The 17030-nt window shown below is 39.4% G+C and overlaps 1 protein-coding gene across 3 annotated transcripts in view; it reads left to right on the top strand.

The window, feature by feature from the left end:
• Positions 1-501: 501 nt before the first annotated feature.
• Positions 502-17030, top strand: part of trps1 (trichorhinophalangeal syndrome I) — a 111150-nt gene continuing 94621 nt past the window's right edge. For 2 of the 3 annotated variants that reach the window (XM_061060554.1, XM_061060552.1), the window contains exon 1: positions 988-1466. The gene's annotated coding sequence lies outside the window, so the exon portion shown is untranslated. Of the gene's footprint in view, positions 963-987; positions 1467-17030 lie in introns of those variants that run through there. The other variant, XM_061060553.1, reaches the window with a different exon arrangement.

The following is a 17030-nucleotide window of genomic DNA, read 5'->3' as shown; positions in this document are numbered from 1 at the left end:
GTTTTTGTGGATTTGTTGATATGGTCTTAAAACATAGGCAATAAAATGAAAACAGTGAGATGACGATGTGTGTCATTATTCTTAAATTTAGAAGATACATTTTGTTTAACAACTGTTTTGAAATAGCCTGTGTGTGGACTTTTACAGTCAGATTTCGATGAGAAGTTTATTTGGTTTGGTAACAACTGTGTAAATAAATAAGACTACTTTTTGTCATGTTTAGAGTCAACTTCTTGCTTTCAGTGGATTTTTTAAAATTCATGAACAGGCATATGAAGTAGAAAACATTGAAATGACAAAGTTTGTAACTTTAACGGTGAACATTTTTGGTTTTAATGAAGTGGTTGATTTTAAAAACTGTTAATAAGTGTGTGTCCCTTTAAAAGTCACCGCTCTTTATTTTCGGTGAGTATTTGATATGGTTTAGTATTAACCGTGTATAAAAGTGAGATTACAGTGTGTGTCACTTTAAGAGTCAGTCTTCGGGTGGCTTCTTGATATTAATAGAGCTGCTGTGTCTTCCTCCTCTGACGTAATGCCCACAGCCTACAGAGACGGGCAGAGAGGTCCTGTCACAGCAAAGCGATAACACTAGTCTGTACCAAAAAAAAAAAAAAACAGATAACGAACTGCTCCGCTTTGGTTTGCTGTGACCAGCAAATCCGTGCTCTGGTGGCTGAATAACAAACTATAACATCGGAATATTACTACACCAGAGCCAACCTAACTCACTAATCAGTCGGTATCAGTGTTGCCGTGAAGCCTTTAACTATCTCTCTTTCCCTCTCAGACCAAAGAGAAAAAAAGAGACAGCCAAGACATAGTCACCCCGTCCGACATCATCAACAAACAAAAAGCCCACAAAGAGACGAGCCATCCAGCCAGCCAGCCACCATCTTAACAGGCTGCTGAAAGAGGCACACATTGAGAGAAAAGAGGCTAATTCTTATTTTGATCAACAGGTAAGCAGAACCAAAAGAAACACTACTAACACAAACACACACCATGCATATAGCACACAGCCCTCTGTGGTGCAGTGACATTGTATACGGTTAAAAAAACGCAACCCGCGATGCACGGTAGGAGTTGTAGATGGCGAAAATGCATGCTCTCGGACAAGTGGGAAAATCGTCTTAAAAAAAGGGAAGCCGGGCTATCAGTGGTGCGTTTAGGAAGCAAAATGTTGCTCTGCTAGCTGTTTGTAGTTTTACGACGGGCAGCAGTCGGTTTGCGTCTTATGTAACTAACGGCCTGAGCAGCGTCGGTAAGGAAAAGCTGCTGAATGAGAGAGAGGAAAAAGAGCAGCACCGCTTTGAATTCACATGGCAATTTACATTTAGGTTAGGACACCCAAACGCCACACTAATACAAATTGAGGGGGCTACTGGGGGACGGCTACTGCTTTGATTGAGACTGAGTTTCAAGGCAAAACGACAAGGGGACGTGGAGTGACTTACTCGAATCAAGTAGGTTTGTTTTTTTAATAAGTTCTGTTTCTTGTTTTTGACATTCATTTACGATAAGTGGCATCCCGACTGAGCTGTGTTAGAAATGCGGTGACTTTGTGAGTGATTTTAGCCACTTCAAGACAGCACCCGTGTGACTACTGTGTGTAACTTTTTTGTAATTTTCATTGATAACTTTTTTCATTACTTTTGTGACTGCAAACTACTCAAGTTCAGACTTATTGGTCCTCCGAATGACGCACGTCGTAGAGAAAGGGGGAAAAGAGGTTTGAGCCAAAAGGTGGCGACAGTTAAGATGCTTGTAGTTTTGAGAGCTCAAAGTTGACAAGTGTTGCAACTTCACATCAAAGAGATGGTGATTATCCAGCGGTTTACTGCCGATATGGCGCTGTTTTTGCACCTCTTTCATTGTTAGCGAACTGGCGAGCGCATGGTGGATGTGAAATGTCGTAAAAGATTCCCCCCCAAACATCCTGTCACAACAGCTTGAAAGACCAATTTATTAGCTGAAGATGTCGCGCAGTTACTTATTAGTTGTTGTTGTGAAACTTTTCCTGAGTGATGCCGGGAAGCCTGAGTTGCATTTCCACTCAACTTTGAGAAAGTTCCCCCCCCCCTCGCTGTTGTAAGTAACTGTGATGTTCCTTTGAGATAAGGGAGCCGGGTAGGCATGACAACTCTGTGGGGAGAGAAGAGTATGTGAAGCCAGTACAATGAGGCACACACTGCAAGGAAGCTTTTTACATAGTCCTTCACAGTTCTCAAATTCTGGACCCTAAACTACTGCTTATGTGTGGGACGACTTTTGTTTAACAGATAACCTCAGTATTTTGTTTTTATACTAGAGGAGGTTCATCACTTTTAAGGAGACTAAACACTTGTTTAAATTTGTTAAAAAAGTAGCCAGTTTGAGTTTTACGTAGTTTTAAATCTAGTTATTCGGATAACCGTGCACTGTTTGGAAAACTTTTTTTAGAAAGTTCTTTGGATGCAAAGCATGTCCATCTGCATCCATAGCTTCACGGCATTTCACTGTCACGTAGTAGTTTACTCATCTATTATACAAAATGAAACTTTTAAAATTGATATCAGGATTTAGACTGATAATCGTAACATTCTCTTGACGTTCTTGCTTTCTGTTACGACCCTAAAGTTACACAAGACAACAATTGCTCTGACAACCTGGCAGACTTGTTCCATCACAACAGGGAATGGTTTTAAAAACACAAGGATCTCCTTGGAAAAAAACAAACCCAACATTATTTCTGATTGGTGAAACTTTTAAAGTTGGATTTTGCTTGGCAGCTTTAGAAGCGTACTGATACACCTCTAAGTATTTATTAGAACTTTCTCAGCATTTAACATTTGACATAAGGGACACGACAATGTAAAAAAAAAAAAAAAAAACTTCTGTTAGATTCAGGATGGTGACAAGTTTGTTTAAAAAAGAACGTACGTCTAAAAATAACTAACACAAAGTTTTCAAACTTGAATTTAGTTAATATTTTCTAAATAGAAGCTGAATATAATTTGGGTGACATCTGTGTAAAACTTTCTAACAAGCTTTTTTTTAAATTGCTATCTATCTTTGTTTTAGCACTAGGTAGTAGTTTTAAACTCACAATGGCACCTTTAGATTCTCTATATCACATTAGAATCTTGTTCCTTCGACTGACAATAACTTTTTACTATGTTTGGTATACTTTTCACTCAGTTTTTTGCCATCCTGTCATACCTCTTGTCCATGAATATCCTCCCCCCAAAAACTTAGATATGACGCTCTCCTGCCTTGTATGCACTCTTTTTTTTGTCACTACGCAGCTATATGTCCAAATATTGTCTTCTTTAATCCACATATATAATGCATGTAATGTGCCTGCATGGAGCATTTCTAACATTTAACACGTTTCTTTAAAATGTGTTAAACCTTTGATCTAACACATGAATCAACCTAGCTCTATAACTTTGAAAACTTTTCCCTCCTTCCAGACACTGGATATTATTGTATCTTACGGCCTTGTTCGTAGCTGCTATTAAACGTCAAAACAGTTGACGACTTCCTAAAGAGAACCTCTGCTTGTAAAACTCTTTCCCGTATGTGTGTGAGAGAGACAGAGTGGGAGAGAGCATGGCACTTTTTCCTGTGTGTGTGTGTGTGTGTGTGTGTGTGTGTGTGTGTGTGGAGACAGCCATGGCTTACTCATATGGCTGCAATATGTGAAGTCTCTGCGGTGGAACTGGGAAGAGAGAAAGTTCTGAGAGAGAAAGACGCTATCAGTGAGGGAAAGAGAGAGAGAGAGACAGAGAGAGAGAGAACACATGGAGCGAGGGAAGTCAGAAATGTCCTGTTCAACTAGCTGGAATGTATCTCCTGTGTTTTATTGATGGTTGGATGTTCTGTAAGACACAAGGAACAACTGTAGTGATTTTGTGGGCTGCCATGCAATTTTCTTTGGTCGCTCCGAAGCAGCGCTGCGGCGCGAGGGAAAAAAGTTTGAGATGGAGAGAAAAAGTCCTGACAGCATGATGCTATAAAGTAGAAAATGTATGCTACCTACACCATATTTTCTTCTTTAAGTATATCATATATAGTCATGATAATTAGTAATTAAAGAAGAGTTTACTATTTCTTTATTAAGTTTTGTAAAAACTTTTTTTTTACTGTTGGTGTAACTTCCAAAAAAACTTTTCTTTAAGTTCAAGAACTAAAGCAATACAAGGAGGAAGACAAGTGCTCTCTCAGAACAATATCCAAGAAAAGTGCACATCAATACACAAACAAACCTTTTTTATTTTGCAAATAATAAGTCAAGACCTTGCACAGTAAAATCCATAAACTCACCTACGCTTTATAAGTTTGACCAAATTTAAAAAGTGTACAGGATGCATAAAAGTCAGTAAATTGACGATTGCTAAACTGCTGTTGTCAATAAAAATGTGTACCAAGCTGTTACAGTATCTGCTCCACATGAACCAGTAGCAGTTTTAGGGCCATGTTAAGTCTTTTATTTGCTTTACATTACCCGCTAAAATCTGTCATTCTTACAGGGGAGTTCAAGTAATAACTCCTGAAATATAACCTCAGCCTCTCATTCAGCGCCGTCTCCCTCTCTGCTTATAGTCTGCTTGTCTTTCTGCTTGTCTTTCTCAAAGTGTTTCATGATGTATAAAACTTATTATTGGCTTATAATATTACTATTCTGTAAACTGGCATTTTGTGGCTGTATTGCAATTTAGCATGTTAGCAAATTAGGTGTTACCATATATACAGACATTGATTCTAAGGATTCCCCCAAAGGTCAGTTGAGCTTAATATTTTGTATTGTCAATACAGTCAACTAAGTTCACTCTTACAGGAGTGTCTGAAGTGGAACTAGATGTTTTCATAAAAGTTTTGAGTTTAATCAGCGCTTGTTCTTTTGTGTTTTTTTACATACCATATAAAAAGATGTTTGTGAAAAGATAAATCAAATCTGACATTTACAGAAGATCTCAATACCCACCTAAAAGTCCTGTATCAGTACAAGACACCAATCCAATATTTACAATAAATCAGTTAAAATCTTTTTGACCTTACGGAAGATCAGAAGGGATAGGATGCTGTTTCCTTACAATTGTTCCTCTTCATGTGTACACACAATATCCGTCTCTCTCTCATTTCTGATCCCATTTATTTCTGAACTGTCTTAACCCTCATTGTTTCCAATAAGCAGGAAAAGATAGCATCTATTAGAGCAATCAGCCGTTCTTCATCTCAGCCTGGCCTGCAGTTCAGATAAAGGAAAAGCTCCATTTGTCACGGATAGTTTATTTAAAAGGAGGAAGAAAAAAAGCGACCTCTTTGTAAGGCTTCTGGCTCTCTTGGCTCATGTCTCTGTGGCTCGCACTCCTTTATTACCCAGTCTCTTGTTTTGCTCATATCCCAAAGACACAATTGTTTTAAACTTATTTCACTGTCTGGGGGCATTGTTTTGGCTCTTTCATCCCTTTTATATTAGCCGCTTGTGAGGACGGCGATACAGGGATTTAAGCCTTTTTTCTTCTATTACATTTACTGGAAGTCACTCTTGGAAACGAGTGTCTGCTAAATGCCCAAAATGTCATCCACGCTCTGTCTGTGGTTAGTACAGCCTTGTTTAGGCCTGACTTTGCCTCTAATGTCTTTGGTTTATTTTAGACTTTTAAGTCTGTCTTTTAGACGGCCTGCTTCAGATAACGAGCACATGGTCTTGGTTTAGGGTGAAATTATTCTTTTTTTCCCCCCTGTCTTTTAGTGTTTTTGGGACAGACAAATCCTAAATATGGGACAATTTTTCAGCCTTTGATCTGGGAGAGTAAATAATCCTCCTGTCACGATAGAGGGGAGGCTGATAAAAGTGGCGGTGGTTGAGAGGATTTTTGGTATATAGAAGTAGAAGGTGGTGACACAGGCAGCAGGATGGTCTTGTGGTTAAAGAGACTAAGGTTAAAAAAAAACAAAAAACAACAACCTCAGAACACCTTATTTCTCTTCACAACTTACTATCTGTAAAGTCCCAAACACCTACAGTAAATAACACTACTTCTAAAAAGACACATGACGCATTTAATAAGGTTGGAAATACTATCAAAAGTTTGTCTCCTGTGCTTGTTTACCAGACCATGGTTGTCTGACAAACCTTTTATTTTTGGTGACATCTTTTGACTGCTTTGACTCAGCATCGACGCGCTCATCCTTCCGCTGCACTGAGATGTTCACTTATCATTGCTCATGTGAGACGAACACCAAAGCATTTCTTCTGAAGGCTGCGTTCAATCAACCTCCAAATAATTTCTATTTAAAAAGTGAACAACAGCTCTGTTGTTCCCAGCTGTTTTTTTTTTTTTTTAAAGTATTCTTTAATGAGAAGAATATTCAATTGAAGTACAAAAATGGTGTTTTTTTTTTTTGTGTACCTTGGACATGTTTGACAGATCTAACTTTGCGCTTTGATCATATAGTCACAGGATACACATTTTTGCATCAGTCCCAAACATTTTGTGCCGACTGTCCTCAGATTCCAGCTTCTCTGCGATTTCTGTCGAGGTTTGAAGGGTTTTGAAAGAACGCGAAAAGGACTCGCATGTTTACGAATGTTTGTCAGGAGGAGAAATATGTAGCTTTCCTACAAACAGTGGTCAGTACGTATCTCGACGCAAAATCCACTGATTGTGTTTGGTCTTGGAAGTCTGATCCGATTTTGTGCGAATAAACAAAACTCCCATGTGTTTTCAATGTCGGTGAAACAGAGATTTTAATACCAAAGCTTGGGGTTGCCTCTGCTTATTTGTATGAACTCTGCGTTAAAAGATGACTTTCAATATGTTTATATGGAGACTAAATATAGTCCAGAAGCTTATTTACACTCCTTTAAGTTAGTGAAATGTATTTTGTCCACTGGCGTTGTCGATCATTTAGTAATAATAGCTTATAAAACCTTCCTTTTTTTACGTCTTCACATTTAAAAATGAAGCCCCAAACTAAAAAGCTAAAGTCCAATTACAAAAACGTGTAACTCAAATTGATGAATAATGAGCCAAAACCTGCAGCAAAAATCATTAAAGGGGAATCAATTTCCCAATTGAGGTGGAGCATGGGGGAATGCATAATGGATTTTTTTAAAGGTTTTTTTTTCCTTTATTTAGAGACAGAAGAGTGGATATAGTCAGAAATGGGAGAGACTGGAGACTGACATGTAGGAAAGAAGTCACAGGTCAGACTCGAACCTGTGGCCGCCCGGCCGGAGGACTTCCGCCTCCACAGATGGGGCGTCCACACTAACCACTATAGGCTACTGGCGCCCTAAGCATAATGAATTTGACTGAGATCCAGTGCTTCTATTTCTCATGGCATCATTATTTTATGAAATTGTGCTTTGCTTTAGTACATCAAACATACTGTCAGCTGTCACATAACGACCTCATAGTTACAGCACAGCAGCCAGAACCTTTGATTTTTGTCATGTCTGCTCCCCTTTACAAATTTCCTGGTGATGTCGGTGTAATATTTAACATATGAGGGTATTAGAGCTTGTTTTGTTAATGACGAAGCAAAAAAAAAGAACTTTAAAATGACTTGAGAGGTAATCCATCACGGTTAAAATGCAGCATGTATGAAATGCGTTGAAAGATTATTTAGCTTTATTTATTTCTGTTGAGGTTCATCATTTACCTACAATGTCGTGTAAAGTAAAGCTCACAGACGCACAGAAATGTGGAAGTGTATTCAGAATACAAACTTCCTACCAATCTTAACATTAGTTTTCATATTAAGAATGGAACAGTTTAGGGTAAGCAAGACCCTTCAAGTCATTATGTTTTCTCTTTTATTGTTTGTCAAGAACTTCCAAAAGTTTTGCATATGGCATACATTTGTTTCCAACAGTGATATTAAGAATCGAATAGAATACATTGAAAGTTCTCTAAATGTAACTTTTCTTTTTGCTAGAGGTCAGATTTAGAGTTGGGAGATAAAGTATTATTTATGTACTTATTCGAATGTATGTATTATGGGAATGATTTTGGTCTATGAGACTGTATATTATAATGACGAGATAAGGGCGATCATAAGGAAAAGATCGTATGGGGACAGTGAATGCAACCTGAAGCTGTAAAAGTGCATCCAAACTTGCGCTCTCATGAGCACATTTGTGTACTGTTCTCGAGTGTTTGGTGAGCGAGTCTTGCCATCTATAAATTCTTAGTTTTCAACACAGCACACAGCAGGCATAGAGCGAAAATTATCAACGGAAAATGTGAAAGCAGCATAAGTGGCATAAATTTGAATATGATTTATGTTGTAAGCCTCTTTGTGTCGAGGCTGAAAAGCCTGTGCAGCACGCAGATGGAGAGAGTACCGACACATTTTCCTCAAGTACTGTGTGCTTAATTCAGCGAGACTTTTCACGAGTAGAAGTGGCAGGTTTTATTTTGTAATTTTTTTCATTGAGGAAGCAACAGGGGTAAAAGTTGTCTTTTTTTTAAACGAGTATACAGCTGATTAATTTGACATGAAATAAAGTCATTTGATTTTATGCACGTTGGAAAGTCACCCACTGTGACGCTAAACATTCACCTGGTGCTTTATAGTAAGAGAGAAATCAAGTATTTCACACTCTTGCAAGTCTAACATGTGTTTTAAATCAACATGTTACCATGTGCATGACCTATGAGAGCTACAATATCTGCTTTTAATCCAAAAACAATCTTTCTTGAGATACTATCAAGCCAAATTTGAGCCACCTAAGTAGTGTGATTGATGCTTCGATGCTGTAACTCCACATATTTCAATAATATGCAATCAGAAAACACACAACCTGTCAGGCTTGTCCTGCGGTGTCGCTTTCACCTCCAGACAGTTCAGCCTTGCTGACTGAAGGCTATCAGTTATTACAACGGTCCATCATCACTTATCTGCTTCCGTTGAGCTCAAATCTGTCTCATCCGCTGCTTGGTTTCTGACTCACTGACTGTTTATATACTGATGAATAACTGTCTCTTCTATCCACAGTCACACCAAGAACTCGCACACTCACTTACAAAGATGCAGCCTGATTTCATATCTGACAAATTAGCAGCTTTTCATGTCTGTGTTTCACTCTTCCCCCCCCCCCCCGTTTCTTTCTATCTCTCCATCTCTCTCACTTTCAGTGTATTGCACGACACCAAAGACTGTCGGCGTCACGTGTGCTTGATCACACTGTAAGCACTGTCACAATGTGTGATTTACTCCGCCGGTAGATTGCATTGAACTTTCCTTTCAAGTGTAAATACACACTGACATTTGTTTGCTATTGTGATCCCTCTCAGTCACAATAGTATTTCTTCAAAGTTTTGATGTGCCACTTGCCTCTGCACCTTTGCTCTCCCGGTGCGTGTTTTACAGTCATTAAGCGCTATCGCTAGGAAACGGCCGCTTTACTTCACGGATGGATGTGCTCATGTGCACGTAACATTTATCCTTTCATCTGTGACATGTTTTAACACTGTGCAGTTTCTCATTGTGGCTCTGTGTGTTTTTCTTGTCCTTTTTTGTGTGTATATGGAGTGTAAAGTATGAAGCTTTTTGCTTTATTTCTAAAGCATTGTTAACATTTCATACCTGCAGAAGAAAGAGATTCATTTTGCTGCTTTGAAAACCCTTTCTCTCGCTCTCTCGCTCACTCGCTCTCTCTCTCCCTCTTACACACACACACACACACACACACACATACTGCCCCATTAGTATTGTAGTCTGGGATCTGGCTAAAACATCTGGTGGCTGAGTAACTTTTCAAAGTAGTCTTTGTCCTCACTGTGTGTATATGAACGTGTGTGTGTGTGTGTGTGTGTGTGTGTGTGTGTTTGTGCATGTGTAATAAGGGGCAGACTTTTTATGGCGTCCCGTCAAATTAAAACTATGATTTAAACAACTAACATGTTTTTTTTCTTGGGTTAAGCGAATAGCCACACCAGACCCTGCTGATTTTTTTGTGTGTTTTCTGGCTGTGTTTGGACTGTAGTGGAAAAGCATTAAAACACAGATTATGGGAGGATTTAGAAACTGTAATTCATGAATAGACAGTCTGGCGTGTAGTATTATTTTATTCATGTAACGTTGGCTAGCTGCTCCACAGCAGGGAGACGAGAAGAAGGGAGCACGGGGAGAAGTGACGCCCTCGAAATTTGCCTCCAGTCTTGCTTGACATTTTGACCCAAATCTGAAGGAACTGTAGAAAAGTGGTGCGAAACGGCAAACTTCACCTGTGCTCTGCAGGGTGAGGTCGAGCTTGGTTTTTTTGAGTGATGCTGTTAAATCATCCTGCTGTAGCAGCTCTGGGCTTTAGAGGATTCAGCCCTGCAGACACTTTGAGCAGATACCTTCAGGGCTTCTCTTCAAACCACGCACACTTTGAAAGATGCAGGGATTCATCTTCTCTCACCGCACTAAAGAGTGCTTATTCAGCATATTTAAAGGTGAAGCATCTTGTCCTGGTAACAAAAAAAACCTTTGGTTTAATGCATGTATCAAGTGTAATGTAGGGAATTCCTTTGACATTAAAGGAAGCGGTTGACTCTTAGATTTCCACAACCTTTTGGTTCTGTTAGAATTGTTTTAGATTTTGCTAATGTGACTTTCATTTGCACTCTATCAGGTGACAATGACGGGGTCCTATCAGTCACTGTTTAATAGATGGAGTAGTGATTTAGCACAACATTTTTTAAAAGAAGGAATACAATGATATGCTTCTTGTTGTAATCTAAGCAAGGATTAACACTTTTACCTAAAATAACTATTTTTATCATCAATTGATTGTTGAAATATTGTCAAACTGAGCTGCTTTAGTTAATCAATTATTGCAAGACAATATGGCAGCCACTAAGGCTCCCACTGTCAGTGCATTAGTTTAAGTTTCAGCTTCTCATATGTGATTCATTTCTTGCTTTTATTAGTCTCATACAATATGATGAAGTGAAAACCGTTGTGGTTTGAGTTATTCATCTGACAGAATAAGTCACTCAAAGGCTTTGCATTAAGCTGTGAAAAGCCACTTTTCAGAGTTTGTGAAATTTGTATACAGATCAATTGATAAATTAATTTAGATGATATAGATAAGATTTACTGATACTGGACATTAAATATTTCAGAGCTTTCACAACCATTCTTGCATGATTTCCTTTTTCCTGCTGTGGAATTTATTTAATCTTTGTATTTAGTTCAAACAAAACATTTTGGATCATGTTCACAAACTCAGAATTCTTCTAAGATGTAACTGCAGGTGAACAGTACAGTGTGATCACATTCTCTAATGAAGTGATTTATCGTTCAGTTACATTACCAAAGTTTGTTATTTGAGGCTCATAATATCAGTTTTGGATTAATTGCAGGGCTCAAACATATATGTTTGTTCAGGTTACAGTTCTCTATAACATCTCAAACCATACCTTTAAACCCCCTTCAGGCCTCACCTTTGGGGCCTAAACATGTGGAGACCTGAGCGATTCAACAATTTGGTTAGTGTCAGCGTTTTTCTTATGATAGAAACATGATTGTCAGCATGTTTAAAATAAATCTGACTTTAAGGGGAAGAAGCGGCATGTGAAGGATCAGATAAATGATATTTGTCGTGGTCAGCGTGTTTTTTATTATCATCTCACGAAAGAGAGAAAAGTCTACTTCTCGCTGTTAAGAATGTGCAACACTTCTCTCTCTCTCTCTCTCTCTCTGTGTGTGTGTGTGTGTGTGTGTGTGTGTGTGTGTGTGTGTGTGTGTGTGTGTGTGTGTGTGTGTGTGTGTGTGTGTGTGTGTGTGTGTGTGTGTGTGTGTGTGTGTGTGTGTGTGTGTGTGTGTGTGTGTGTGTGTGTGTGTGTGTGTGTGTGTGTGTGTGTGTGTGTGTGTGTGTGTGTGTGTGTGTGTGTGTGTGTGTGTGTGTGTGTGTGTGTGTGTGTGTGTGTGTGTGTGTGTGTGTGTGTGTGTGTGTGTGTGTGTGTGTGTGTGGAAGTGGACGCATGGAAAGATGGATGATAGAGAGAGGGAGGTGGTTTCTTTTTTGAAATGGAAATGAAGGGGGCACACATCTGGGGGTCTTTGAGACTTTTGTTTGGGGGAGACAGAAAAGGTGGGTGTCAGAGGCCCACAGTCGTGTGTGTGTGTAATATAGGAGTTGGGGGGTAGAATGAATGATAAAAAAAAAGGGAAGAGGAAAGGGCAGTTTTTCATTTCTAGGGAAGTAGGAGATAAGGAAAAAGGGGGGGAGAGGGTGTCTTTGGTTGGTGTTGGCCTGTGGAGAGAGAGAGAAAGAGGGATGGATGGATCGATTAATGGTCAGAGGAAGTGAGACAAAGGATCAGTCAATAAAGGAAATATAAAAGAGGGAAGGAAAAGGAAATGTTTTGAACAGTTAGGTGGAAATAGATCACGAAAGGGAAATCAGAAGGATGAATGGACAGAAGGACGGATGAGGAACTTCAAGACCCAGCAGCATTTGCATAGGAGGAGAGGGAGGAGGGAGCTAAGAGGCCAAAAGATCACTCGCTATAGTCCAAAACTTTACGGCTGACAGTTAAATTTACTCTGGTGCTGTGTGTGTGAGTGTGTTTGTGTGGGTTTGTGTGTGTCAGGGTGGGGAAAAAGCTCAGTGGGGGGGCATGGGGTTTGTTCTGCAACATGGCTTTTAGGCTTTTTAGTGCTTCACACACAAGTTGTCCCTTTTTCTTTGGAGGCCGGTTTCACCTAGCTGTGAGAATCTCTCCCTTTTTGCGCTCTCTCTCTTAGAGGAATCAGGGAGTGACTTAAGTGATTACATTTTTATTCCACTCCCATATAAAAATGTCAGTGTTGTGTTGAATAAGGAGGACGTTGGAGAAACCGGCCCGGATGACGTGCCTTGACAGATCGGCTGTAATTTGTAACTCTTCAGTCAGCCACTCCCTCCAGTATCTTTTGTTCTTTCAGGGGCTTGGACATCTTTAACTTTTAATACCTGTGTGATAAAAAGAAATGCGTGCCTTCAGATACACAGAGTGAACTTATTGCGTCTGAACGACATTTAAATAAAACCTTTCCGATTAAACCTTTCACAATGTGTCTACCATCAAAGAAGTGCTCCTTATGTTGTTGTTGTTTACAACTAATAAAAACAACTCAGGATTAGTTTGACGAGGTGTGAAGTAAAGAAGGACTCTGAATGTATCTCCCCTGCTACTTAAAAGAGCTTTAAAAAGAAGTCAAGCTTTGAAGGAACAGATATAAACATAGTTCATGCTTTATTTTTCAGGGTGAGTTGAAGTACTTTTAACTGTTGTAGGGAGCATTCAAGTCTCTTTTGAGTAAAACTTAACAATAACAATGCAGCTGCAATTTACAGAAAAATAAAAGACATAAAGAAACGAGAGTGAAGTATATGTGAAGTGAAAAGATAAAGCAGAAAAGTAAGCAAAAGTTGTTGAAAAACTGGGACTCCATTTTTGTGTGTGCCGAAAATCATCTTCGGATAAATTCTGTGCATTAAAGGCACCTCAACAACTCACTTTTCAGCCATTTATTGGTTGCTTCTGTCCTTAAATTGTACAAAAATTAAAAAAAATTATAGATTCAAATTGAGGATACATTTAACTGAAGAAAAGTCAGGAAGATTTGGAGATGCATTTCGTGTGATGCTATCCCTTACAAAAAAAATGAATCCTTCGGGGCGCCGCTAGTGTAGTGGTTAGTGCGCAAACCCCATGTACGTAGGCTGTAGTCCTCCAAACGGACGGCACGGGTTTGAATCCGACCTGTGGCTTCTTTCCGGCATGTCATTCCCCACTCTCTCTCTCTCTCTCTCTCTCTTTCTCTCTCTCTCTCTTTCTTGATTACTGACTAAATCCACTGTCCTATCTCTAAATGAGGGCATAAAAAAACAAAAACCTTCATGCAGTGGCAGAAGGTTGAAAGATGCTTGATCATTCAGTAAACTGGTCCGTTTTATAACTTCACATCTAAGGCAGTCATTACAAGTATTACTTTGCTTTCATTGCTGTTAAATCTCTGCAAGAAACAGTGACTCCTTGTGATCATATTTAGCTTAGATTTGACATTAAAGTTCAGTTATTGAAAGGAGTCCAGCCCCGAGTTGACATCAGTGTGGCCCTCAAACCTCCGAGTGCTGCCGCCATGATTGTGTTGAACAGGGAAAAGCTGCTTCACTTGGCTCGTGTGCAGATAGAAAGCTCTGGAAGGGAATATAAAGTCAACATTGTGGGTTGAAAACGTTCCGTTGTGTGTCTGCACATGTACGCGTTTGTGTGCGTTTTAAGTTTGTCCAGACATCTTTCCCGCCGTTTGCAGGAAATGTCCGATTCTTCAGGCGTGGAAAGTGTGTCTGTGAGTGGATATATATTTAAGGGAGAGAGAGTGTGTAGCAGTATGTTTCTATCCGTGTGCGTGTTTGTGTGTGTGTGACTGATTGAGCTTACCCAGACAGGGACAAACCAAATACATACACACACGCATACAGAGTTGTGTGCATGAGTGTGTGCGCTTAAATATCATCAGATATGCCTGGCAAACCTTTGCGTGCGTGTGTGTGTGTGCGTGTGTGTGTGCGTGTGTGTGTGTGTGCGTGTGTGTGTGTGTGTGCGTGTGTGTGTGTCTGGCACGGCTGCAGTTTGTTTTCCGTATTTTTTTGGGAAGGAAAGTCACCAATGCGAGCGTCAACAATCAGCATGTTGATTTATGCAGCTCCTAGTTTCTTCCATTACACCTACAACTAGCACTGAAGCCGAGTTTGTTCTCCATTATTTTTGATGTATGAGAATCTTAGCTGTGGAGAGCAAGGTCAAAATCAACAGGCCTGTGTTGATTTATGCAGCTCCCGGTTTCCTGCTACTATCGTACATCAAGGCAGGACATCAACACCGTCCACGCAGGCTAATATAGAGGCTGTGTTGGCTGTGGTTGGTAAGTTTTCCTCCTTTTCCAGCCACAAACCGAGCTGTTTTCAAAAGAACAACAATTTCTGCTGTTACTGTTACCAGTGGACCAAAACCTTTTTTTTTTTCGTTGCAGTTTTCAAACTTTAAAGCTCCAGTGAGGAGTTTATAGCGCTTCATGAAGCAGACTGGATTACAAAGTGATGCCTCTTTATGTCCTCAAAGAGTAGGCAAGATAATCAGCATAACGATTGACCAATTCTACCCAAGAGGCAGGCATTATATAAAGATTTGATTTGACTGATTTACATTGAAGCTCAATAAAATATCACATTTCTATAGTGGTCTGAGAGAGTTACCATATGTTGCCTCTGGTATACCGTATGGGGGAGCATTTGTTTCATGTGCCTTGTTCACACTTGCAAAAACTCCTTAGTTACTTCTAGTTTTCGGGTCAAGGTGCACAAATTCTTCACTCAGACTTTTATCTGGAGTTTCTCCTGCCAGCCTAGAATTCTTTCCGCAGAAAGTCAGAGTGAGCTGATGTGAGAACGCAGCAGGGTGAGGTCGGAAATCTCCAGCAACACTTGTAGTAAGAACATCATCTTTATTAACAAATTAGACCGCAGCAGGAGATATAATCAGGATAATTCACCTTGAGCGAGTGGGAGGGGTTGGTGGCATTTATCGTAGGCGATCTTTGCACTACCTGACACGTAGTTAAACTGCTGCATTATGTTTTCTGATCCCCAGTATGTTCTTGTCCACTCTTTTTTACCATATTGTGATTCTGTCAAACTACACATAGCATTGATATAAAGGCAGATATTCTGATTAAAGCATCGTACAGCGGACTCAGTTGCTTCATCCACAACTTCCATGTCGTTTTAACGTCATGTCTTGCCTCAGGAGACCCCCCCCCCCCCCCCCCCCCTCCTATCTGACAAGGATAGTCTCCCGCTGTGAGGTGCATGTGTGAACAACCAGACCAGGAGGATTTCAAGGGCAGTCAATCTGAAATTCTCTTGAAATTTTCAGGAGTGCATATGTGAAAACGGCTATGTAGATCCTTCTTTTTCAGTCCCTTTGACATGGACATTACTGTCAAATCTTGCTTTAAGGAAAATTATAACATAATGATTTCAATAAAATTAATATAGGTACTAAGTGCAATAAGACAAACATGACTTTGACAGAGAAGTGGCAGTGTGGCAGTAACTTGCACGTGGAGTATCAGAGCCGCACTTGAAAGCTCTGGGCGTTTCTTACAGTAATGAAAAGACAGACCACACCTTTAACTAACTTTAATATCACCAGCTGAAAGATCTGGTTGATCCAGGTCTCTGATGGTTTTCACAAGAGAGGGAGAGAGATCCTGTTTTGACAATGTTCTCTTGTCTGGTAACAAGTTTGCTAAAGCTCTATTGTTTATTGCATGTGCAGATAGCAACTGTCTACATTCTAAGGCCGGGGAACTTCACACAAACACCAGCAAACCTAAATCTCTGCAGAGAAGTAGAACATTTAAGAAACAAATCACTGAAAAAAAACACAATTATACATGTAGTGCATTATTTTGTCTTTTGTCTTTGTGTTTGCTTAATTATGGTTAACCTATGGCCGAGTATCATTCATTTGGTGGAAGGGTGTGAATCGAATCAAGAAAAATATCCATAAGATTTGGGAGTTTTTTTCTGAGTAAGCACCTGTAGGGGCTTTGACTTACATCTCCTGAAATCATGTTAGCACTACCACTGTTAATTGAGTATTTTCTTTATAGTGAATTGTTAAAAGAAAATATAAAGAGCACAGATTGACATCATCACATGTTCATATTATTTGAATCTTAAAAGCAACATGTTCTATTGCTTAAAAAAGTAAGTAACCATTCAAGGTATTTTCTGAAGTCTGTCCCCACCCCAAACAAAAACGATATATTTTCATCAATAAAAACGACATGATTTTATCTTATTTTCAAGCTGGGTTCTAAGGTACAGCTGTTGAGAAGATCATGACATTTGATAACCTTATTTATATATTTTTGATAACTATACTAAACAAGGCTTTCTCTCTTTTTTATTTCATTTTTTATTTTTTTTTATCTTTGAGCTCATGATGACATTCTCTGGCACTTTCTTTTGTATCTAGTGCATT

This window comes from Labrus mixtus, chromosome 16 (genome assembly GCF_963584025.1).
Source record: "Labrus mixtus chromosome 16, fLabMix1.1, whole genome shotgun sequence".
Taxonomy (NCBI): Eukaryota; Metazoa; Chordata; class Actinopteri; order Labriformes; family Labridae; genus Labrus; species Labrus mixtus.
Note: the sequence above shows the minus strand (reverse complement) of the source record. Positions and strands in the feature narration are given on the sequence as shown.